Raw genomic sequence first — 25,016 nt, 5'->3', positions numbered from 1 at the left:
ATACTGTTACTGACACATCACAACCCTAGAGTCATCTTGAACTTCTTACTGATCTTTGATTCTGTATTAGAATCACTAAACCCAAGTCTTTTCCTTAGTCACATTTATGTCTATCATTGATTTTTAAATTCCACTTGCTATTTCAAAATCTAACTAAATGGTCTCCTGTTTCATTTCCACTCCTCTCCCTCTGCCAAATTCAAAATGATATTTCATTAGATCAAACCTAAATTATTCAGGCTCAAATTCAGGTCCTCTATCAATGATTCTACCCTATCATTTCACCTTTGTTTTCTGTTGTTTCCAAAACGAAGCTCTTCTTTTGATTCATCTGATTTCCTAACTTTTCCCCATTGTTAGCTTGCTTATTTTCTCCCCAGGGCCTTTGTTCAAGCAGTTTCCTTTACCTTTTTCCTATAAACCAAATCCAGATTTTTACATTTTCCTTTGTTGTCTTTTAAGAAGGCGTCCCTTAATCTACATGGTTAATTTCCAATTTAAGATTTGGATTCTATAATTGAATCCTTTGTTATTAATTATGAATTATTTATTATTTTATGTTTCATATTTTATTTCCCTAGTACTGTTGTAATTTTCTTGGCAATAGGGACTTCATAATACTTACAATCATGCACAGCTCTTGGCACCTCCAAGGATGAATGTGTTTGGCTGTGACATGACCCCAGTGTCCTGGCCAGAATTGCTTGGAACAAAGACAAGCCCTGACCAGGTGAGATGGAGCTTATGCAAAAGGAATGGTTGAAATCAGTGGGACGATGTGACCTCTGATAGCAAAACTTTCCTAGTTAACGCCATGTATAATTTCATACATCACTTAGGTCATGTAGGAAAAACTGCAGAGTCAAAGACCTCTGATGTGTAATAACTTTATGTGACTAGTAACTATAACCCAGATGCTGGCAGATATGTGAGTCAGAAGATCTGAGTTTGAATTCTGACTTTGTTTCCAATTAATCTGGGTAATACTGAGTAGTATTTACCCTTTCTGGATGTCAGTTCTTCAACTGTAAAATGAAAAGATTAGACTCCAGATGATATTAAGGACTAGATAAGGTAATTATAACATTGTAAGACTGGATTTCCAGAGCAGTGAAATGGCAGCCATAGCCTTTGGAGTTAGTTCTTCTTATACTTGTTCCATGGATAGGATTTACTAGCTTTATGTGTTTTTAGGAACACTCACTTTCAGCTTTTGGCATTTATAGTTTTCTGTTTCCCAATTTGTGTTAAAGGGGATGGACAGATGGTTGATTAGGCTTTCACATGCTTATAATGCTGTTGTTCAGTTCAACAATGGTTTTAAACTTCAAGGGTCTACATAGAGCCTGGATTTTGTTTAGAATGTAAGATAGTTTTTACTCTTCAATTTAAGGATAATAATGTTTACTCACATAATTTAAAGCAACTTGTGGATGTAGCTCCAAAGGCCTAATCAGTTTCCCTCATTTTGTTATGTTTAATTCATTTCCACATCACAGCCCAACTCTTCCAAGTTGCAGTTTTTAAAATGAAGTTACCGGGGTTCTCGTTACATTTGCATGTTTTGCTGCCTTCTAACTCATTTAACCCACAAGAGCTTTCCAAATACAAAACCCTTTGATTTGGAATCACAGAAATTGAAATGTGGAAGAAACACATTACTCCTTTTACAGGTAAGAAAACAGGAGATCTAAAAGATCCTGGTGCTCTTCTACTGAATATGAGTTTTAAAAGTAAAAGAGCTAAAGTGAGGTTAGATTGCGGAGAAAACAACAGGCAAAATGTGTGAACTTTAATCCCCAACAGGACCTGTGTCATTTAATATATTAATGCACAGAAAAAGATTGGATGGGACCCATGCAAGTCTAAGATGGTCATCACTGCTATTGCTCAGGTTTGGGGTATTTTTTTAATACTTTATTTGGCTGCACTGGGTCTTAGTTGTGGTAATTGGGATCTTCCATCATCATTGTGGCATTCAGGATCCTTTTTTACTTTCTGCATGCCAGATCTAGTTCCCTGAGCAGGAATCGAACCCAAGCCCCCTGCACTGGAAGGACCAAGTCTTAGCAACTGGACAACCAGGGAAGACCCAGTTTTGTGATTTTTAACTACTTCAGAGACTCTTCAGGTGAGTGGGGTCGCGCATATGCATTTGTTTAACTCCGACACTGCATCTGAAGTTATTTGGAGCAGTGAGAACAGAAAAGACGCTCAAAATGTAGGTAAAGAAAGAAGCGAGCTTTTCCACAGGGTTCCGAGGTGACCAGAGGGAGGGAAATGAGAACGCGCTGGCAGAGCAGGCGCTCAGGAGGTCGGAGCTGCACGGCAGGTAGCGCTGGCAGGGAAGAAGTCCAGTCCCTGCGGGGACCCTGAGGCTCCGCAGACAGGGGAGAGGAACGGAGACCGCGAGAGAAGGGATTGGCAAGAAACTGCAAACTGAGGCTGACCCAGTAAGCAGCGAAGATCTTCTAGAAAGAAAAGAAGGCATGAGAGCTTACAACCAGACTAGGGGTTGAGGAAAGTGTACTAAAAACCTTCAGGGGAAGACAGGGGTGCGGGCCACAGATGGGAAAGGTGGGGAGGTGGGCGGCAAAGCGAGGTCCTCGGGCAGTGAACAGGTAAAAAGAGGTGCGGGGGTCCAGAGCCCACACGTGGTAATCTCCAGAGGGCGGGAGCGGCCGCTGAGTCAGGGACCCGCAGCGTCCCGGCAGCGCTGGAGGCGGGGTCTTGAGCGCGTGGGCGGACCCAGTGGGCGGGGCATGCGCCTGACGCGCCCCGAGGCCGCTGCGGCCGCGGGCCGGGCGGGGCGGCGGCGGCGGCGGCTGCGGCCGCGGGGGAGGGGCCCGGCGTCAGCGCGTCGCCGGCTGGGCCGCGCCGGTGGCCAGGAGGGAGAGACTAGGAGGAGGAGGAGGAGGAGGTGAGTAGGCTCCGGGCTGGGGAGCCGCGCGGGCCGCCGGGGAGGCGGGGAGCGCAGCCCCTCCCCTCCGCTCCAAGGCGCCCGCCTCGCGGGGCCGCGCGGCTCGGAGTTCCCAGAGGGGTTTTGGCGGCGGCGGCGGCGCAGGGAGCCGGGGGAGGGGGGGGGGCGGAGCTGAGGGCCGCGCGGGCGGCGTGCTTCCCGGGCGCACGCGCTGCGCTGGCGGTGCCGCGGCAGCCGCGCGCCCTGAGCCGGGCACCCGGGCTGCTGCGTCTCAGTCCTGCTGCACACTGGCCATTTTCTGACTCCCTTTTCTTGGGTTCTGCGTTTTCTGCGAGCCGGCTTCCCGCAGCTCCGCGCGCCGCTGCCGCCTCTTCGCTCTGCCGCGGGAGTGGGTGGGGGTGCGTCGCCTTCTGGCTGGGAGGAGGGGGCCAGGTTCCCGGGCTCGGCCGTAGGGCCCTCCTCGCTGATCTTGAGACGGCCGGGCCGGCGGTCCTTCGCGCCGCGCGCCCGCAGGCCTGCCTGAAGGACCCTTTGCGTCTGGCCCAATTGTCGCCTTCACTTTCCTGACCTCAGGAGCCCCTTACTTAGTCTGCAGAGACTTAACGACCTCACTCACTCTGAGCACCCCCGCCACTTCTCTCCTGTGAGGATCCAGCATACACTTTGTTCTAATCGGGATCCAGGCAGTTTGTCCTGGTGGAAATGTTCCCGGAATTAATCCTGTAAATCCAGACACGTACCCAACAGCGAAGTTGCAGTACTATAGTAATTTAACCTTTAGTCTCGGGCGAGGTGTTTTTTTTTTTCCCCTTCTCCTCTCTGGCGAAGGCAACTTTATAGAGTCTTCTGAGAACTGTACTGCATTAGATTATCTTCGAGATAATTCTTAAGTTAGCGCCTGGAGGCAGTGTGATGGGAGGTTCAAAGAGAAGGCTATGCACTTTTTCCTCCACCGTATCACAGTTTGAAGTGGAAAACGTGCGTTGACGGTGATTTTCCACATGAGGTGGGTTGCAGAGTGCAGCCCCCGTGAGCCGTGGCTCGCCTTGGTTCCTGGGTGCTACCCCTGAAGTTGATTTTAAAGCTCAACAGAATGGTCAGGTAAAGGAGCTGCTCAAAGAAATCCAGTGTAATTCAATAGAGCCATTTTATTGGATTCTATTAACCTGTTTAACCTTAAACTAAAGCGTGGCGGGAGTTTCATGTAGGAACCCACATACAAAGTGTAATACCGAATTTTAATTAGTGCGTTCCAGGTTTGATGTGGAATAGTCTCCTCAGCTCGCACTGCCTTTATGCATTTTCCTTAGGATCTTGTTTTAAAGAAACAGTTTTAGTATAGAGGGTGGGAGGAGTACCCTTTGAATCAGGAAACTTTCTTTGACGAACTTGAAAACTGGATAGGTAAACTCTGAACCTTGATACTGAGATAAGGTAGGAAACTGAAGCTTATAGCATTACCACTTCGAGAACTTAAGGCTTCTTTACTCTTGTTTTGAAACCATGTTGACGTCTTAATTTCACTGACTGCAGAAATACTGAATTTTCTGTGAGGAACTTCAGCACCTGATGATTAGTTATTGATTATTAACTTAATTCAGCGTCATTATTTTGCAGAAAGTAACCCAAGTTTCCTGAAGAGATTTAACATGAACTGAAGAGAACTAGTTGACTTAACTGAACACTTAAGTAGATAGATAATTTAGACCTCCACAGTGGATACTTTTGTACCAAAATTTGTTTTGATTTTGATGTCTTAAAAGCCAAATAATTACTTTTAATTTTTTCCCCATATTTTGAGCATATGCCTTAGTTTGTGATTTGGACTTATTAGATACAAATTATATTTAAGGAGTGTTTACATTTTACCAATTGAAACAATAATTTCCAGTTTGTTTGAATTTTGTAACTATTTTCATTTCAAGAATGTTTATTCATATTCTTGATTCAGGTAGTCTGTGCCAATTCCAGGAGCTTGGCATTTTAAGAATCCTAGAGTTGCGATGTATGTAACCTTGATATAATAAAGAAGAAAGGTCTGTACGCATGTAGTCATTGAATTCCAGCATCCTCAGCATCCCTTTTCTTAGTGGTCCTCAACCCAGAAGTCTGGAGTTCTTGCTGGCCTGGGGTGAATTCTTTGCATCTCCCACTGCAGTGGTTACTGCAGGCGTTTGTAGAGACTTTCTGGCTGGTGTGCACTTTCCCTGGTGGGGGCTTCCTGTAAGATGGACTGCCCTTTATTCGTCTGTGTATGCTTCATGTCAAGTGTAGTAGGTCCTTTGTAAATGCTTGTGGTTTTGTTGGACTTAATCAAACTTAAGGTAGCAGAGTGTCTGGAAGTCATGAATGATGATATTATAAACTTGAAATATCTCATTTCCGTTTTTGTGTTGAATCAGATACTCTGTTAGGCTGAATTCCAATACTGAAAGAGGTAGCATGTATCTAATAATATTTTAGAAAATTTGAGGGAAAAGCTTAACATTGAGAATTTTATTCTTTAACATATGTTATCCACTGTGAAATCAGGGAAACACACTGTTACTTAAACTTTTTGATAGGACACCACGTAGAGCTAAAATAACGCAGTTTTTCTACTGGAGCAAAGTTTGAAAATTGTGAATTGAATGATCCTAATTGTTACCATAGGCCACATTTTAAGGCCACCTTCATTTCACTTTATAAAGATAAATTTTTCAGTATATAAACTCCTGGAAGCAACATGACTTTCAGAGTTCAGACTACCTTTACAAGCTGTCCTTAAATGATACTTTAAACAGTTTTTGGCTGATGTGATGTGCTTCACGATGGATATACTGAAAAAACAGAGCAAAAACCCCAAACGAAAACAAAAAAACCAAGACCCCACTATATTTTCTTTTTCTCTTAGACTTATATTTTCTTTCTTTAATAGATTATTATAATGTTTTGTTTATTTAAAAAAAAATGAGGAAAATTTTCAAGCAGTTCTTTTGGAAAGTACCACCACTCCACCATTTGAATAGCCTTGGCAAATAATGTTTGGGCAAATGCAAGGCTGTTTCCATAGTGTTACTTCTGTTTGAATATGTTGAGTTATATAAATAGTAGTCTTCACAGGGACATTGTCTTTGGACTACATGCACTTTTTCCCCCTCTCCTGGCACTGTTACTAAAAACAGCTGTATAGTAAAGTATGTATGTGTTGTGTATGTGTTAGTTGCTCAGTCATGTCTGACTCTGCGACTCCATGAACTCCTCTGTCCATGGAATTCTCCAGGCAAGAATACTAGAATGGGTTGCCATTTCCTCTCCCAGTAGTAGAGTATGATGGTGCTTAATTATAGGGAGCAAATAATTTCTCTTCTATCATTGCTGGTTCCTATGTCAGTCCCAGGCTACCTGGCCTATCCACTCCCCGTTCTGTCTTTTCTACCCAGTTTTTGAACTGATTTTTAAGACTGAAAATACCTTAAGATCCTCAGCCCCTTCAGGAAGTGAAACCTGGAATTATTCCAGTGCCCTGAGCATCCATTGCTCACTGAGATATGATGTCTTCTTATATCCTTTGCACATACTCAGTTTGACTATGAGATTCTCATTTTGAAAAACGCTTTTACTCATCAGGAGTTTTGAAACATATGCCATAAACATCTTGGGGAAGTATATGTAAAGCATGTAGAATATAAATATAGATTTAGATGGAGTTAGGTTATAGAATCAGACAATTGGTAAGAATTAGGAAGAATGTCTAGTCCTTTTCTCCCACTCTTGAAGGTCACACTTAGTCTTTTAAATTTAAGAATATAATTTTGAGTATTTATTTTTAAAAGTAAAGCAATTCCACAGTCTTTCCTTGCTATTAACTAGTCCATAGAGTTGATGTGTTTCTTGTATTACTCTTGTGTGTGTTTCGGATCCTCTACGGACCTGAACCTTGTCTTGAGCCTGCTCAAGAGCTGTCCTTGCCTGACCATGTCTGTCTCCTTGCTGTCCTCTCTTCCCTTGGAACTGGGGCCTGGTGTTATCCACGGTGGATGGTTGGGGTCCTGCTTCAACGGTGACAGAACTAGCAGAGTCAGGATGCTTTGATGCTGCTTCTTAGGCTCACACTCACTGGATTGACTTGTCAGATATTGAAAACAGGACAGCTGAGAGCTGGGCTCTTTGGCTGTTATAATTTCAGCTTTTTTGAGGGTCAGCTTTTCATTTGCGTCTGGTACTAGAACACCCTGGTCACATACTCATTACTTCCTGACTGTTCTGCTCTTGGTTCTCTGCCTTCTTAGCTGAGTTACTTACTGGTTTATTTTTATCAAATTTTAGTGGTAGCTAATTATTTTCAAGTGTTTGATTTTCTACCCAGATCTTCTTGCAGTTTTGAGCTTTCATTTGACCAAGTATCTATTATTCCACCAAGTTTCCCATAGCGTGTTTTTTCATTATCTTTCTTTCCTTCTAGACTCTATATTCCTCGAGTGTTGGGACTGAATTTGTGCTGTTCCTGACAGTGTCCTCAGCACTTACTGCAGTACCTGACACATAGCAGGTGATAGACAATACACAAATATCAATTGGATGTAATCAACAGTAAGTCTGTTATCGGTGTTGGAAACCAGTGTTCATATAGAAATTGAGAATTCACATAAGATGTTTAGGCGTTTCATTGCCATCATTAGTACCAGAGAGTCTGTATATTTTAAATTATAAGCATATCCATATACAAAAATCAGTCATAGTCATCTGGCAGGACATTTGTTTAAGAAGAAAAAGTATGTAGTTTTTACTGTGTATTGTTAGGTATTGCACATTTAGAGTTTTCTTGAGTTTGATTAAATGTATATTTTTTATATTTCTTACAAATAGAAGTTTTATGGCACTATAAAGAAGTGAATTTAATGGCCCTATTTTTGTTCATTAGTAATTATGTACTGTAGAGTAAATTCTCGTTAAGAGGCCCTTAAATGCCTGCTTATAAAAAAGAGAGACCTCTTTGATTTTGTTCTCCATACAGTCCCAGTTATTGTATTGAGGCAAGTCATCAAACTCTTTAGTAGTCTAAAACCTTTAATTTGGTTTCAGAACAGTAGTCGTGTATTGAGTATCCAAATTACCATGTCTTTAACAAGTAATGCAGACACTTATTAAAAAGGTAATGACCATAACTTTTCTTGTAGAATTTCTTGTGCTAATTTTTTAAAGAGGAGTTTTGAACTAAATTTCCCGTGAAGGCCAAAATCTCATACTTTTAATGATGGTGAAGTATATGTGTAGTGTAGAGAGGAGGGGGTGGTAATTTTTGTAGTGGTATTTTTAAGTGGACAGTTTACTAATTATATTGAGGTAAACACTTTATAACTCTTAAGAGGAAAACTTCAATTATCTGAATGAAATGAGGTACGTGAAATTAATTCAGATAAGTGAGGGAATCCTTAGTGTAAATGATGCATGTCAAGGGACATGACCTCAATCTTGAATTTTTTTTTTTCTTCTATATATCTGTCAGCTGGTTTTACATTACTAGATTCTGATTCTTTTTGGTCATGCTGGGAATCATTGATGGAGGAGGTAAGGTTTGCTCTGTAATTTTTTTTTTATCTGCCACAGAGGGAATCCAGAATATGGTATTCTGTGACAAGTGTAATTGCTCATCTCTTGCCTGTAATGCCTAACCTTTTAGGTGGTACACCACAGCCTTCCATTTTGTCACCTTCCTGTCAAACGTCAAGTGTGTGGGGGGACTCCTTGAGAATACAATTGGTTTGAAGTTAAAGCCACATTCCTCTGTCCAAGCTCAAGATGTTTTGTATTTCTGCAAGTTCTTACAACAGGTTGTGAAGGTGAATTGAGCTGGATAAACCTTGATTCTTTTCCTTTCCACCTTGGGGTTTAATGTTAAACAACAGTTTGTACTGTAAGCCCTTGAAATAGAAACAAACAGTGGGCATAACCCTTGACTTTTGCAAATTCTAACTTGAAATTAAAATTTTTCTGATTGATTAGAGTGCTAGTGTCTTAGGGTAGTGATTTCTGCTGCCATTTACTGAGGTTTGCAGCATTCCTGGGTTACTGGCATCTGAAAGTTATTGTGCAATCTGTAGATAGCCTGTGGCTATCCTGTGGGCCTTTTTTTTTCGTTATTTTGTTTTTAAACAGGTAGGCCTATTTTAGCCACAGAGATGTGTGCCATCTGACACCTCTGTAACTGAATTTTATTTCTTTCTTCACCATTACTTATAAATGCTTTACTTAAAGCACCTTAGAACATGGCTTTTTATTTTCAGCATGCACCAGCTTCCTTTTCATCTCTTGATCTTTGAGATGCAAGATGATTCATATGTTGATTGCCTTGGTTAGAGTTGTTATGATATCAGCAAGCTCTGTATACAGACCTTGTGAACAATTCCTAGGTCATTGCCTTCTTTAATATATGCAGGCCATGTAATTGAAGAGTTTAGGCTTCAGAGTGAGTCCAGACTGATTTTGACTGTACCATTTGTGAACAACATGTCTTTGGGGGAAGTTAGTTACTTCTCTGGGTTTCAGTTTTTTCATCTGTAATACTGGAATAATATCAGTTGAGTGTATTGAGTATTTTTTTTTTTTTAAAGAGAAAGCTTATCTGTATTGACTCATTGTCCTGTTCACAGCTAAGTGTTTAATAATGTGAATTAGTGAACTATTTATCTGGATCATATACTGTTTTAAAGGGAAGTAGACTTTGTTCTAGTTCATGACAGAAACAGTCAATTAGCAAGAATTATTACAAATAGAGGCCTTGCTCAGTTGTCTTGTTCAAAACTATGTAAGACTTTTGTAACCATCAGTCTATTTATATGCAAAGGGTACGTTGATATTTGGTATAGGAAAGCAGAATGTTTACTGTACTCCTAGGAGTGAGACAGACTTGGATTTATTTATATAGATGATCTAACAGTTGGGTCATCTTGGGCAGGGTACTTTACTTTTTTGATTACAAGTTTCATCTGTAAAATGGTATTAAAGCATAAGAGTTAAGATGGGAAAAAGGGATAATAAAAAGGTTGTTAAGACTAATATGAGGTAGGCAAAATACTTAAAGTAAAAGTGAAAGCCACTTAGTCGTGCCCAACTCTGTGACCCCATGGACTTTACAGTCCATGGAGTTCTCCAGGCCAGAATACTGGAGCGGGTAGCCTTTCCCTTCTCCAGGGGATCTTCCCAGCATTGCAGGTGGATTCTTTACCAGCTGAGCCACAAGTAAAGCCAGAAGCCATAAATACTGGTAATTATTGACACTTTGGAAGTGTGGCTTTAGTTCTCTGCAGTTCAGGCTTCCTCATCTGTGACATGAATGTCAGAGAATTGATAGAGTTACGAGGATTAAATGACATAATACCTGTCAGAGGTCATTATATGTTAATCGCTACTGTTATTTATTATTAATTCACTTTCAGAACAAAATGGACCAATTTCGAGTTAAAAGGAAATAATTCATACAGGTATTTAGTGTATTTTTTATGGTGGAGGGCATTTACTATGGATTTGAAGATGGCAAGTTATCATTCATTAGCTTTCAGTGTTTTTTTAAGACAGCAGTAGTCCACAAGTTGTGGTATATAAGCCTGTTGGTCAGTCACTGTGACCCTTTCAGGGGGATCCATTAGGTTAAAACTGTCTTTATGGTAATACTAACTTTTTCCTTTTCCACTGTTTTTACATTTCCTCTGCTAATACTAAAGGTAAAACTGAATATCTTAGTAGATATTAAATGTCAGTAACACCAGACTCTACTAGTAATCATCATATTCTTCACTGCTATGCATTCATGGTTTTTTTAAAAAAAAAACCCCAAAACAAAAACTCAAGCCTATTTTACTTGAGTGTCTTTAACGAAGCAGTAAAAATTATTAGTTTTATTAAATCTTGAAACTTGAGTGCATTGTTTTAATATTCTGTGTATGATGTTTGAATATTCTATATATGTTTGATATTTCATATGTGTGTGTATATATATATATATATGATGAGACAGGACATACGCAAAAGGCACTTCTGCTGTATATCCAGAGTATTTTATCTCAAGGAAAACACTTAAGTATTCTTTTGAGTTGCAGGCTGAATTAGCCATATTTTACATGAAGTATCATTTTTGCTTGAATACCAGACAAACCATGATTATTCAGACTTAGATATCTGGCAGTCATTTTCTTGAAAATGAACAAAGCGATCTTTTGTTCACTTCAGGAGAAAACGATCAACAATATTTGTTGCTGATGATAAAATTTTACCTTTCTGGGGAAAATTAAAATTTTGGAAATCTTACCTCAGCTGCTGTGTTCTTGTCAGTTTCTCAGTACTTAAAGAGTTTTCCAGTGGGATGGGTGGTGATGTTATGAATGTGCATTTTTGCTGTGGTGTTAATTATGTCAGGATCTTCAATGTTTATATAACTCAATGGACATGAACTTGGGCAAAATTCAGGAGAATGTGAGGGACAGGGAGGCCTGGTGTGCTATAGTCCATGGGCTCGCAAAGAATTGGACATGACTGGGTGACTGAACAGCAATAACTCAGTGAAACAATATTTTCAAAGTGATCAATATTCCAAAATTATGGTAAAAGACCCTTATAAAAAGCATGTAACAGAATACAGAAAGCTTATGTGCTACTCAATTTCATATTACAGCTAGCCCACAGACGACTCCTCTACTTGTCAAGTTTTGGTGTAGTATCAAAGAACATTCATAATTATCTGAAAATGATACTAATAGTACTATATGCTTCCTTTTTCTCACTGCATACTTGTGTGGCGCTGTTTTCATGTAGTTCAGTCAAAACAGGTATCATAACAGATTGTATGTAGAAGCGGATAAGAGAATCCACCTGTCCTCTATTAGGTTAAACATGAAAGAAATTTGCAAAAGTTGTAAAGCCGTGTCATTTTTAACGCTAAAGTTTTTTTGTATAGTAATTTTTCAAAAATATATTCTCATATTAACATGTCATTAAAATTTTAAAATGAATCACTCAGAGGAAAGCAGAGCATATTCTCTCACAAAACTGGAGCTTAATCATTGTCTTGCACATTCTAGAAATGGAAAATAATTCTGTTTCATTCAACAGATATTTGTAGAGTGTATATGAATAAGCAGTTTCCACTCTGCAGGAACTCAGCCTTGATAAAGATGAGATACATGCCTGCATTTTCAGATACTAGCAGTTTACTGAAACAAGTGCTTTAATAAAATATTTAATGTTGCATTTTTTTTACCTAAAAAAAAGACAGTAAACTCTAAATTCTATTTTATTACCTGATTTTCTTCCCTTTAATCTGTAGAGCAAACTTTTTTTTTTCTTGTTAATATCTACAGATCTATGATTTCATTTTATAATAGTGAAAAATTGGAAACAGCCTGTGTCCATGGATGGGAGAATCAGCTTAATTGTGTGGTATCTCATATCTCAATTTTTAAATTATAAGTCAAGCTTAAAAAATTTAAGATGAATCAGTAGTTAAAATTTTCTCCTTTAATTCTTAATATAGTAAGTACTGATAATTATGACTCATATTAACAAAAAAAACTCTTGGGAGTCCTCAATTTCCAAGAGTGCACAGTCTTGATACTAAGAAGTTTGAGAGCTGTTTAAGGAAATTAGGCTAGATTCATCAAGTGAAAGTTCTAAAGTTGTAATATTTTGCATATTCCTTTGGAATATGGACTACTTACCTCTAATTTCTCTTTCTAGTTGTAAAGATATGTAACTTGTTGGAGTTCATTCTCCAAGCAGGCAGAAGTTTCCTGTGTGTGTTTTTAAAAAAGATTTTCGTTTTTATTTAAGATTGATGCTAGCTAGATTGTTGCTACTCAGAATTGAGATAATGGTTAATGGTGATTCCATCAGTGTATTCATTCTTGATACCACTCTTTTGGTTGTGAGCTGTTCACGCCGTTTTAAGAGCTGTTCTCCATGGCAGGTTCTTCAGGATTGCAGTGAAATCCCCTCTGCTGAAAATAAACTGCCATTTTCTCTGAAATCTTCACTCTAGGCTAATTTGTCTGCTGTGAAGTCTTCCTGACATTTCATTGCTAGTTTTTAGATGGTCAGTCCACAGCTTATGAATGTGTTTGTGAATTAGTTATTTGCAGTAATATAATATGCATTAGAGATGGGTTCTATAGTGCCATTAATACTATGGACATAGCCTTGTTTTGGATTATTAACATCTTTCTGTAGGGAATTATATTCTGACTCCTGGAAGTCTAGTCAAAATCATTACTTCATTGCAGTCCCAGTGGCAAGAGACCCCCTTTTTCTGCTTTCAATAGAAATAGGAGTGCTAAAGCTTTTTTTTAATAATATTAATCTTTATTGGAGTACGGTTGCTTTACAGTGTTGTGGGTAAAGCTTTAATATAAGCAAGAGAGGCATTCTGAATCAGTATTCGAGATGCAGGTATCCTTGGGACCCCAGGTATGTAGAAAGGGTGGTAAGTAGCTCTCAGATGAAGCAGGTATAGAAACTTTGGGCCAACCAGCAATGGTGGAGGGAGAAAAGAGAAAGGATGTTCTGGATGCTGCTTGGGAGTGATACTAATAGATACCTTTTTGTGTCAGTTGCTAAAATAAGGGATGGGTAGTCTTAGGTTGGGAGATCCACTGTATAGAGTTTTGTTGTGTTATACTCCTATGTCTGGTTGTTGTAGGAACTGAGCTCGAGAGGTAGAATGCCACACTAGTTGACAAGGTTGAAGTCATAGATTTATAGGCCAGAGGTTTGAATGTAGTAGGAAATTGATGAACTCCAGGGGTATTCATGATCAGAAGAATGGAACCCAGGAGGGTGATGAAGTATGCAAAATGTTCACAAGGGCCCCAAACAAATTCACGTTACATGTGGCTGCTAGGGCAGGGGTAGAACTGGTAATCGGCTGGCAAATCAAAGAATGCTGTGATTCAGACTACTGCCTTAGAGTCTCTGGTAGGAAATACAGACTTTTGTAGAGTGGTGTCCATACAGGGAGCCTGCTATGGGGAATGGTGGATATATGCCAAAAATGGAGAACCAGGAAACATGGGGATACAGACAAAGCCAACTTTGGAGAACCAGAATTTGACCTGAAGTTGAGCTTGCCTCCTTCCTGCCCAACGGCATTGGTGGCCCTTTGGAAAGAGGCAAGACTGGGCCAAAGCGGGAAGCAGAGGGACCATGGTTAACTCTCTGCACTGGAGTGATAGACCTACTGAAGAAATACTTACTAAACCAGTGGGTGGAAGTAAGGCAAAGACACTAGATGTCGTGTTACCTACCCACTAAATGTTCTCTAGGCCAGGGGTCAGCAGACTTTTTTCAAAGCACCAGGTAGTAAATATTTTAGGATTTATGGTTGATTATGGTCTCTGTTAAGGTGCCATTGCAGTGTGAAAGCAGCTAAAAAAATACATAAATGAATGAGTAGTTGTGTTCCAATGCAGTTTTATTTATGGAGACTGAAATTAGGATTTCATGTAATTTTCACATGTCTCAAAATATTAATCATTTAAAAAATTTTTTTAAGTCATTAAAAATTATAAAATCCATTCTTAGATCATGATTATCTAAGAACAGGCAATGGGCTAAATGTTGGGCCATGGGCTCTGGTTTGCTGATCTCTGTTTTAGGCAAATAAATGACTGTCAGTTGTGATACAGAAAGCTTATTAGCATTACTGAAATAGATGTTCTCTAGGACAATGCTGTTGGTGACACTGTCTTGTTTTATAGGTGGCACTGATGATAAAAATCTGTTCAAGAATTTAGATGTGACATCTGCAGCAGGTTCAGCTCTCTCAGCTATAAGACAAACTGGATACTTCGTAAAGATTTTCATCTATTATACACAGAGAGCCAAAATCCGTTACTGAAATTGTCTGGGTGAACTGCCTGCTGGGTCCAGTGATGCACTAGTAGACAAAGAAGTTGAAAAAGAAGGCTGGCCTGTTTGGATTACTGGCAGAATGTGACACCAATATGGCATCAAGCCCTGCTGTGATTCCAAGGACTTCATGACTGAATAAAGATGATTTCTTTTTTTTTTTGAGAGGGGGTGGTTGAAGTAAATTTGATCTTTACTTTGGGAATGTGTAATATATTATGATTCCATAATGATATATGGTAATCGCTTTGGTAATCAAACCTTTAAGATCCTATTTATGGAAATTAATATAGATATCACCTTTTAGTATTGGGGTTTCTTACACTAAGGGAAATAATGTAAAGAGAAGTATCTCTTAGCTTAACATCTTTTTTAGCTTAACCTGAAAAACATCTTAAGCATCTCTTTTAGCTTAAACTAAAAAGGTCAAAATAAGGACTGTGATTTCATGTGGAAGTTTTCATTTGGGGAATTTTTGAAAGTTTGCTCTCCCCTAGAGTGTGTAAATAAAGGCTTCTATTTGCTACTGTAACCAGAATTTTCTAGGAAAATATCCTTTTGTGTAGGCTGTTGGAACTCAATAGTAAGTAGAAAATCATGCTGTACAGTATTAATGTGCATAGAACATAATATTATAAATTAATACTAACAGCTACTAATAATTAATAATGTCTTCAGACCTGTTAACTAAATTCACTTAAAATGATTTAATGAGCATGTGTGAACTGGAAATAAACCTATGTAATTTCTAGAACTATTGAATCACAAGAAAACTGGAGCATCAAAGTGCTCTCTGAACCAAAATCAATATTTTATTTGGTTAGAATCCCTGCTTTTCGTATACATTTGTTTATATCAGTTATCGAAACATAGCTCAGTATTCTTGGGCTTCCCTGGTGGGTCAGCTGGTAAAGAATCTGCATGCAATGCGGGAGACCTGGGTTCAATCCCTGGGTTGGGAAGATCTTCTGGAGAAGGGAAAGGCTACCAACTCTAGTATTCTGGCCTGGAGAATTCCATGGGGTCGCAATGAGTCAGACACGACTGAGTGACTTTCACTTCATAGAGGATTTGAAAACAGTGCTGAGAAATGAAGTGGGTGGATTCTCTTAAAGTCAAATCCCATTTTTTTCCTCAGTGAGTCTTCAACAATTTTTTTTTTTCCATCTAGCATTCAACAAAAATCCTGGCAGCCCAGGATATAAAACATAGATTTTATATCATTCATCTACCTAGAAACATTTTCTCATGACTTACCTGGAAACCTCTGTTTAGGGTCTGTACTATCCGGTTTGTCAGTGTGACATGCTACTACTGCACATTTTTGGTCAGAGTGCATTGCAGCTAACATAGCCATCCTGCTAGGAAAAAAAAGTCTGTGGATTGCTGAATAGTGGAAGTTACAGACATCTAATTTACAAGTCAGATTAGCGATCAGAGTCATGCGATAGCTTTATGTGGAGTTGATTTCACATGGTTTTTAAGCTATTTTTTCACTGAAGCAATGCTTATAACTCAGAGACAGGTGTGTGGTAGCATTTGAAAGCCTTAAACTTTTGAATCTGTAATGAAAGGAATGTTCTTACAGATATTCAAATCCTAAAACTCAGGGGTTTTGAAATAAGATGCTTTGTCATTCATTTATTGTGCCATAATTGAACTCCCCTGCAGATTTTATTTTGGATCATTGTGATTAATATTTGGAAAACTTTCCCATTTTCAAATATAAGGCAGTTTAGGAAAGACTGTGATTGTGTGTGTTTAAATAGAGCAGCAAAACACTTTATAAATAAGTTATATTTAATAAGAAATATGTGAATTTAACATTGGTAGACCAAATTGGGAATTCTACTGTTGTCTTCTGGAAACTTTCCACAATGAGGAGTACACAATAAATAGATCCCTTTGTAGATTGCAGTTACTATTTTTTCCTAAAGTAAACTTTTTTCAAAATATACAGAAGAATTCATAGCTATAGCTTGATGTGTGTGGGTGTTCAGTCGCTAATTTGTGTGTGTGTGTACCCAGTCGTGTCTGACTCTTTGCAACCCCATGGACTACAGTCCACAAGGCTCCTCTGTCCATGTTTTTCAGGCAACAGTACTGGAGTGAGTTGCTGTGTCCTCCAGGGGATTTTTCCCAACACAGAGATCGAACACATAGCTTGATGTGTGTGTATGTTCAGTTGCTAAGTCATGTCTATCTCTTTGTGACGCCATGGACTGTAACCTGCCACTGTACTCTGTCCATGGAATTTTCCAGGCAGGAATACTGGAGTGAATTACCATTTCCTCCTCCAGGTGATCTTCCTGAACCAGGGATCGAACCCACAACCCTGGCATCTCATGTATTGGCAGGCAGATTCTTTACTGCTGAGTCAGCTGGGAAGCCATATAGTTTGATAGGTTACAGTTACTTTTATTTCACCTATACTTATTGAAATAGAGAAGACACCTCATAGAAGTGAGTATTTAAAAAAATAGTTCATTGCAGAAAGGAAGTGTTATTTACTGGGCTTTGAGGACAATTGCAGACAAGAATCTGTGTTAATTTTTAGATGGTTCTTGGGCCAATAAGCCACAGTTAGAACCAGACATGGAACAACAGACTGGTTCCAAATCGGGAAAGGAGTACGTCAAGGCTGTATATTGTCACCCTGCTTATTTAACTTATATGCAGAGTACATCATGAGAAATGCTGGGCTGGATGATGCACAAGCTGGACTCAAGATTGCCGGGAGAAATATCAGTAACCTCAGATATGCAGATGACACCACCCTTATGGCAGAAAGCAAAGAAGAGCTAAAGAGCCTCTTGATGAAAGTGAAAGAGGAGAGTGAAAAAGTTGGCTTAAAACTCCACATTCAGAAAACTAAGATCATAGCATCTGGGCCCATCACTTCATGGCAAATAGATGGGGAAACACTGGAAACAGTGAGAGACTTTTTCTGGGCTCCAAAATCACTGCAGATGGTGATTGCAGCCATGAAATTAAAAGACGCTTACTCCTTGGAAGAAAAGTTATGACCAACCTAGACAGCATGTTAAAAAGCAGAGACATTACTTTGCCAACAAAGGTCCATCAAAGCTATGGTTTTTCCAGTGGTCATGTATGGATGTGAGGGTCGAACTCTAAAGAAAACTGAGCTCTGAAGAATTGATGGTTTTGAACTGTGGTGTTGGAGAAGAGAGTCCCTTGGACTGCAAGGAGATCCAACCAGTCCACCCCAAAGGAAATGAGTCCTGAATATTCATTGGAAGGACTGATGCTGAAGCTGAAATTCCAATATTTTGGCCACCTGATGCGAAGAACCGACTCATTGGAAAAGACCCTGATGCTGAGAAAGATTGAAGGCGGGAGGAGAAGGGGCCGAAAGAGGATGAGATGGTTGGATGGCATCACCTACTCGACGGACATGAGTTTGAGTAAACTGTGGGAGTTGGTGATGGATGGGGAGGCCTGGCGTGCTGCAGTCCATGCGGTCGCAAATAGTCGGATATGACTGAGCAACTGAACTGAACTGAACTGAAGCATCCTTATATTCTAAAGAGTAATGTGGGGCTTAGTAAAAGAATAAGATTGTGGCATCCACTCCCCATATCAGAAGCGAAATTAGAAAAGGGGTTTTAAAGATGTCATTCAAGGGCTTCCTTTGTAGTCTAGTGGTTAAGAATCTGCCTTGCAATGTAGAGGACACTGGTTCGATCCCTGGTCTGGGAACATCCCGCATGACACGGAGCAGCTAAGCTCATGGGCCACAGCTGCTGAAGCTCAGACATTTTAGAGCCTGTGCTGTGTAACAGGCCACTACAGTGAAAAGCCTGCACACTGCAAAGCCTGCAACTAGCTAGTGTCCCCTGCCCCTGCTCGCAGCAACTAGAAAAAGCCCATGCCCAAGCACAAAGGCCCAACAGAATCCCTGACTCCCCCCCGCCCCACCCCCCGCCCCCGCCCAAAGTGTCATTCAAGTGAAGAATTGTTAATTTAGTAGAGAGTTGATTGACATTTCCCTGTTTCTTTTCCAAAGGACCTTTTATTTCCAGCCCAGGATTTGGGTATATCTTCCAGAAAGGTAGATTGGTATTTAATTTCTTGTCTAGATATTTAATCAGCTTCAGAATCTCGTTTCTTGATACTGCAATAGCACCTTCTGTAGACTTCTAGAGAGATCATGGCATATGTTTCCTAGAGTTCGGGGCCCTTCCTTAACTGACTCATTTCTGGAGGGGAGGAGAACAAGTTGAGTTAGTTAGTTGGCATGTTGAGTGAGAGGGCAGTAGTGGGAAGAGCTGATGTTTGCATCTAGTGTGGTGAGCAGGCTTAAGTTTTTTTGTGGACCAAGTGGGTGCCATGGGAAGTAACCAGGCTTGAGGTAATCTTGATGGCTCCTGGGAAGGCGGACTGCTTGCCCTATAAGGGGATTTTGGGTAGGATAGTAAGAGGCCAGCCTTAAAGTGCATTCCCCACACCAGGGAACTATTCAGGGTGGGAGGCTTGATGTAATTTAAGGCCCCCCTGCCGTGAAGACCTGAAATGTGCTGTCCAAGCTGGGCTTTGAGAATGAGAGGAGATAGCTGTCAGAATTACATAAGGATAGCAGATGATCTTACTTCATGGCTATCAAGTAAGGCCCCGTTAAAGTAGGCACGTGGGACACCTGTCCCTCTCCTATCCTGATCTGGCAGAACCAGGAAATGAAAAAGGAAGTGGAGAAAAATGAAAGAACCAGCAAGGATTTTGAAAGAAGCTGGTTATGTTCTTCTTCTTGCCTAGGTTGGCTGAGGTTAGTATATGGATACTCTGAATAAGATATGAAATTGAAGGTATAAATTGGACTAGATTATACTTTGCAATATTTGAAAATGACTGAGAAGCAGTCGTTTTATCTGGAATGTTACAGAGACATGGGGAAGTGAGACCCAAAAGTGCATATTTGAAGTGATGAAATTAGAGCATATATCCCATTGAGTTCAGTATATGTGGTTGTTGTCTTACTTTGATAGGATTTTAATTTAGTTGAACAAACCTTTAAGTAAGGTACCTACAATTTCATATGTAGGGTACTCAGTTAAGCATTTTAGGTAGATTTTCTGTCTTCAGGGGGTTTCTATTTTAGTGTAGAGGTAAACTTAATCCATGGCAGAGGGACATGGGTACTCGGGACCTATAAGTGGCAATGCTCTGGGAATATGGAACTGAAAACCACTGGGGTTCAGGGCAGGCTTTGGAGGAGGCTGAGTTTGGGCTGGGCCTTGAAGGAAGAGGATGGTAACAGCCGGGAAGAGGGACATACTAGCACAAGGAAATAGTCAAAGGCATGGGGTTGGAAATGAGTAGATGACTGGGAGAGAAGAATGCTCATCCACACTGAAAATGTTACTATTTTAAGAAATGGTTTCAATCACCATTTTGCCCATGTTAACAATTGAGGCTTGGTTGAGGTTTGTTTTTTTTACATTCATTTTGTATTTCGTTAACATTATACAAAGTATCTACTGTTATAAGGTACGGTGTAGAAATGTTACTCACTTTAGAACCTAGATGGTTATAAGCATCAAAACCAAATTTCTAAATCTAATCACAAAGTTGATTACTTTCCTTGATTTAAAACAGTAAAATGTAGAGAAGATGATGATTTTTACGTATGATCTTAAGCATTTGGCAGTGCAGTTAGTTTCATAACAAGTGATTGTTTTTTAAAACCTTCCCAGAATAAGAATGAGTATCTTGATGCTAGTGTCACTTTTAAATAGCTATAGCTCCAGGAATGTGTCTGTTCACGTTGTTATCTTAAATATACACCTTATCTATCCATATTGCTGTACTTCAGATGTGAAAGTAAAAATAAAGGTGTGAAGTGCCTAGCAGACTTGCATGGATTTATGTAAATCAGAAAACACATGATCCATTAGTACTAAGGCCCTAATGTATTAAATTCAAGTATGGATTCTTTCCTAAAGTTTTACACACACACACACCCCATGATACCCAGTGATTAACTTTGCAAAAAAAAATCATTAAGAGATTTTTTTCTCTGATGTCCAGACACATAACTGTTTTGTGATATCTCCATATGCATATTTAAAGATATTTAAATCTTAAATGCTCAAAAATTGAATTGATCTTTTTACCCAAACTTGTTTCATCTTCAGTCTTTCTCATCTAAGTTAATGACAGTCCCATCCCTGTTGCTCAGATCACAAACCTTGAAGTCATCTCTGACTCTTCTCTCTTATATCTACAGCTTATCTGTCTATAGTTTATGTTGACTCTTCATTAAAATACATCTAGAATCTGAATCTGACCACCTCTCCCCACCTCCACTACCACCTAGTCAGCTTATTATATCATCTCTTACTTGGATTATTTTAATAGTCTCCTAACTGGTCTCACGTGAGAGTTGGACTACAGAGAAAGCTGAGTGAGATGAAGAATTGATGCTTTTAAACTATGGTATTTGAGAAGACTCTTGAGAGTCCCTTGGACTGCAAGGAGATCCAACCAGTCCATCCTAAAGGAAATCGGTCCTGAATATTCAGTAGAAGGACTAATGCTGAAGCGGAAACTCCAATACTTTGGCCACCTGATGCAAAGAACTGACTCATTGGAAAAGACTCTGATGCTGGGAAAGATTGAAAGCAGGAGGAGAAGGGGACGACGGAGGATGAGGTGGTTGGATGGCATCACTGACTTGATTGACATGAGTTTGAGCAAGCTCCAGGAGATGGTGATGGACAGGGAAGCCTGGTCTCCTGCAGTCCATGAGGTCGCAAAGAGTTGAACACGATTGAGCTACTGAACTAACTAGTCTCTTGGCTTCTCATAATCCCCAAATCAGTGTGTAACCTAGCACTGTGGTCTCAGTGCAGTCAATAGCCAAAGAATCACAGTTAAAACCTAAGTCACATCTTGTCTTTGTTCACGTCACAACTTTGTTTCCTTTCTTACTCACTGTAAAAACTGAAGTCTTTCTAGTAGCTTATGAGGCTCTACATGATCTTCCTCCGTCTGCAGTCTCAGCTTTTGACTGTTGTTTACTACCCTCCACTCACGCCTGATTGTTGTTCCTGGAATAGCTGGCCTTAGGGCCTTTGTACTTGGCTATTCCCTTTCCTGGAATGCTCATCCCCGTAGATAACCACTTAATGTATTCCCTAACTTTGCTTGGGTCTTTACTGGAATGTTACATTCCTAGTGAGAGCTTCGTTGACCATTTTATTTAATATATCCCTCTTTTTCCAATTGCTTTATTTTTCTAGTTAGCACTTCCCCAAACTAATTGTATATTTTACTTTTTTATGGTCAGTCTTTTCCTTTTAGGATGAAAGCTTGATGGAAACATGGGATTTGGTTTGTTCACTACTGTACCATCCCACTTAGAATCATTCTTGGCATGTAGTTCATGCTTGAATACATAATTTATTGAGTGAATAAAAGATAGTAAAAATTTATTGTGTGGGATTTAAACTTGTAATAAAACTTGATATGCCCTTATTGGTATCTTTGGGCAAGGATGCTATTTCCAAATGTTTGAATATTCCTTTAAAATTTTTAAGTCAAATGTATTGGGGTGTAGTTTATATAAAATAGAAGGTACTTATTTTAAATGTGCTGTTCAGTGAATTGTGACAGACACAGACAGCTGTGTAACTGCCATTACGGTCGAGGTATAGGCTGTTTCCATCACCTCGGAAGGTTCCTGTGTCTCCCTTTGCAGTCACTTATCCCTTTCTCCCTCATGCTCAATTCAAGGCAACTATTAATCTGATTTTTGTGACTAGTTTTTCCTGCTCCAGATTTTCATGTAAATACAATCACATATCATGCACTTTTTTCAGCATGATGTTTTTGCAGCTTCTTGTGTTACTGTATGTCTTAGTCATTGGCTCCTTTTCACTGTGGAAGAGTGTTCATTGTGTAATGGTGCCACAATTTGTTTTTCCATTTACCTGATTGTGGACGTTTGGGGTATTTCTGTTTTACATAGGAATAAGCTACCATCATGCTCATGTTCAGGTCTTTGTGTCTTATGCTTTAACTTTTCTGGGTTAGATACCCAGGAATAGAAATTTAGTGATGTATGATAAGTGTGTGATTAGCTTTGTAAGAAACTGCCAAACTGTTATCAAAGTAATTGTATCATATCCCCCCAAATGTGTGAAAGTTCTCTTTGCTCCACATTCTGGCCAGCACTTGATGGTATCATTCTTTTAAATTTTGACATTCTAGTGGGGTGCATGCTGGTACCTCATTGTGGTTTTAATTTGCATTTGTTTGTTTACCAGTGACTTTGATCTTTTCATGTACTTATTGACCATTTGTTTAATCTTTTGTGAAATATTTGTTTAAATCTTTTGTCCATTAAAAAAATGAGATTGAATGTTCTCTTGAAATCGTTGTTCTGTAGATTGCCCTTTTTCTTTCATTAATGGTGTCTTTTGAAGAACAGAAATTTTAATTTTTGAATACATCTATTTTATCAGTGTTTTTTTCTTCCCTTCCTTCCTTGTGTGGTTCTTTCTAAGAAATCTTTTATTAACTCTAGGTTATAAGGATTTTAATTTATGTTTTCTTCTAAAAGTTTTGTATAATAGTTTCAGCTTTTGCATTCAGTCTCTGGCCCATTTTGAGTTAATTTTTGTGTAGAGTTTGAGGTAAGGATCAAGGTCCATTCTTTTTCATATTTAGTTTTCCGAGGACCAGTTGTGGAAAAAACTTTCTTTTTTCCCTTGTCTTATCTTGAAGCTTTTGTTAAAAATCAACTAATCATATATTTCTGAATCTTTTCCTTGACTCCTATATATTAATCTATATGTCTATCATGTCAGCACCACAGTTTCATACTAAGTCTTGAAGTATGTGAGATATAAGTTGTCCAGATTTGTTCTCTTTTAAAATTGTTTAGGCCCTCTAAATCCTTTTCACTACCATGTCCTTGAAACTGTTTTATTTTAAATTTATTTCTTTTTGTTCTTATTACTCACAAAAGGGAGTTTTAATATCTAACCTTGGCACTTAGGGCCCTCTCCAGTTAGGCTTTAGTCTGCTTTTTCTGTCTTTATTTTCTGCTTTTTTAATACCTAACAAATACTCTAGGGTCTTGGTCAGTATTCCTACATTTATCTCTTTTTCTTCGGTAATACTCTTTCCTTTGCTGAAAGCCCTTCTTCACCTCTCCCTGTTAAAATCCGAATCATTCTTCAAAGTCTCTCATTTCTTTATGGTGGTGCTTTTCTTACTAGGATATTACAATCTTTTAAGTATTTGTCAAATCCTTCTTATTAAATTGTAAGCTCATTGAATGCTTTACTCATCTTTGATTCTTCTCCCATAGTGCCTGACTAGCCCAGAAACTGACACATAGTTGATGATCCTTATTTACTGAACATGTACATAAGTAATCTTTAAGCTAGAAAACCTTGAGGACACCTTAACGTATTAGCTCTCTAGTGTGGCTTGTTGAGTGAATATATCTAAGAGTGTACACCCCGCAGCCAGCCAGGCTCCTGTCCATGGGATTCTCCAGGCAGGAATACTACAGTGGGTTGCCATTTCCTTCTCCAGGGCATCTTCCTCACCCAGGGATCGAACCCAGGTCTCCTGTGTCTCCTGCTTGCAGGTGGATCCTTTACTGCTGAGCCACTGGGGAAGCCCCTGCAGGTATCATGCTGCCTCTCAGAGATCTTTTTGCATGGCTATAGGTTTAGAGTAGGGAACAGAAAGAAATAAAGGAGCTATTATTTTTTCTAAGTGTTCACCCAGTAAAGTCGGGGAGGGGGTGGAATTAAGGGAGGGTGCGGGAGTTGGAGGGGTTTGCTGTGGGCAGTTACTCGTCCTCTGATGTAATCCATATCTTTCTTTCTCAAATTTTATGCGAGTCCTTTAACTTTACCTTTGTTGGTCAGCGTGATAGTTACTATTTCCGTCAGCAAGGGTGAACCAGCTAAGCCCTCAGTGGCCTGTGCACAAATGGTAAACACATGGGTATTTTCTGTGTGCTATGAGTAAGTGTGGAGATGGGTATCATGAACAGAGGAGGGACACTTGGGTGTCTGATTGCCCTTTTAGGTTTTCATAGGCCTATATCTAGGTGTGTAAATTAGGGAGGACCAAATGTGCTTTGCTTAGCCCCAATGTTCACTTACTGAGCAGCCTATTTTCAGATAGTTCTTCAGATAGTGAAAGTCATCCGTCATTGCTTAATTTTATGTACTCTTCC

General features: G+C 39.5%; 1 protein-coding gene across 5 annotated transcripts in view; it reads left to right on the top strand.

The window, feature by feature from the left end:
• Positions 1-2,824: 2,824 nt before the first annotated feature.
• Positions 2,825-25,016, top strand: part of GTDC1 (glycosyltransferase like domain containing 1) — a 453,404-nt gene continuing 431,212 nt past the window's right edge. For 2 of the 5 annotated variants that reach the window (XM_043488221.1, XM_043488223.1), the window contains exon 1: positions 7,365-7,451. The gene's annotated coding sequence lies outside the window, so the exon portion shown is untranslated. Of the gene's footprint in view, positions 2,918-7,364; positions 7,493-25,016 lie in introns of those variants that run through there. The other 3 variants (XM_043488220.1, XM_043488222.1, XM_043488224.1) reach the window with 2 other exon arrangements.

This window comes from Cervus canadensis, chromosome 15 (genome assembly GCF_019320065.1).
Source record: "Cervus canadensis isolate Bull #8, Minnesota chromosome 15, ASM1932006v1, whole genome shotgun sequence".
NCBI classification, from domain to species: Eukaryota; Metazoa; Chordata; class Mammalia; order Artiodactyla; family Cervidae; genus Cervus; species Cervus canadensis.
Note: the sequence above shows the minus strand (reverse complement) of the source record. Positions and strands in the feature narration are given on the sequence as shown.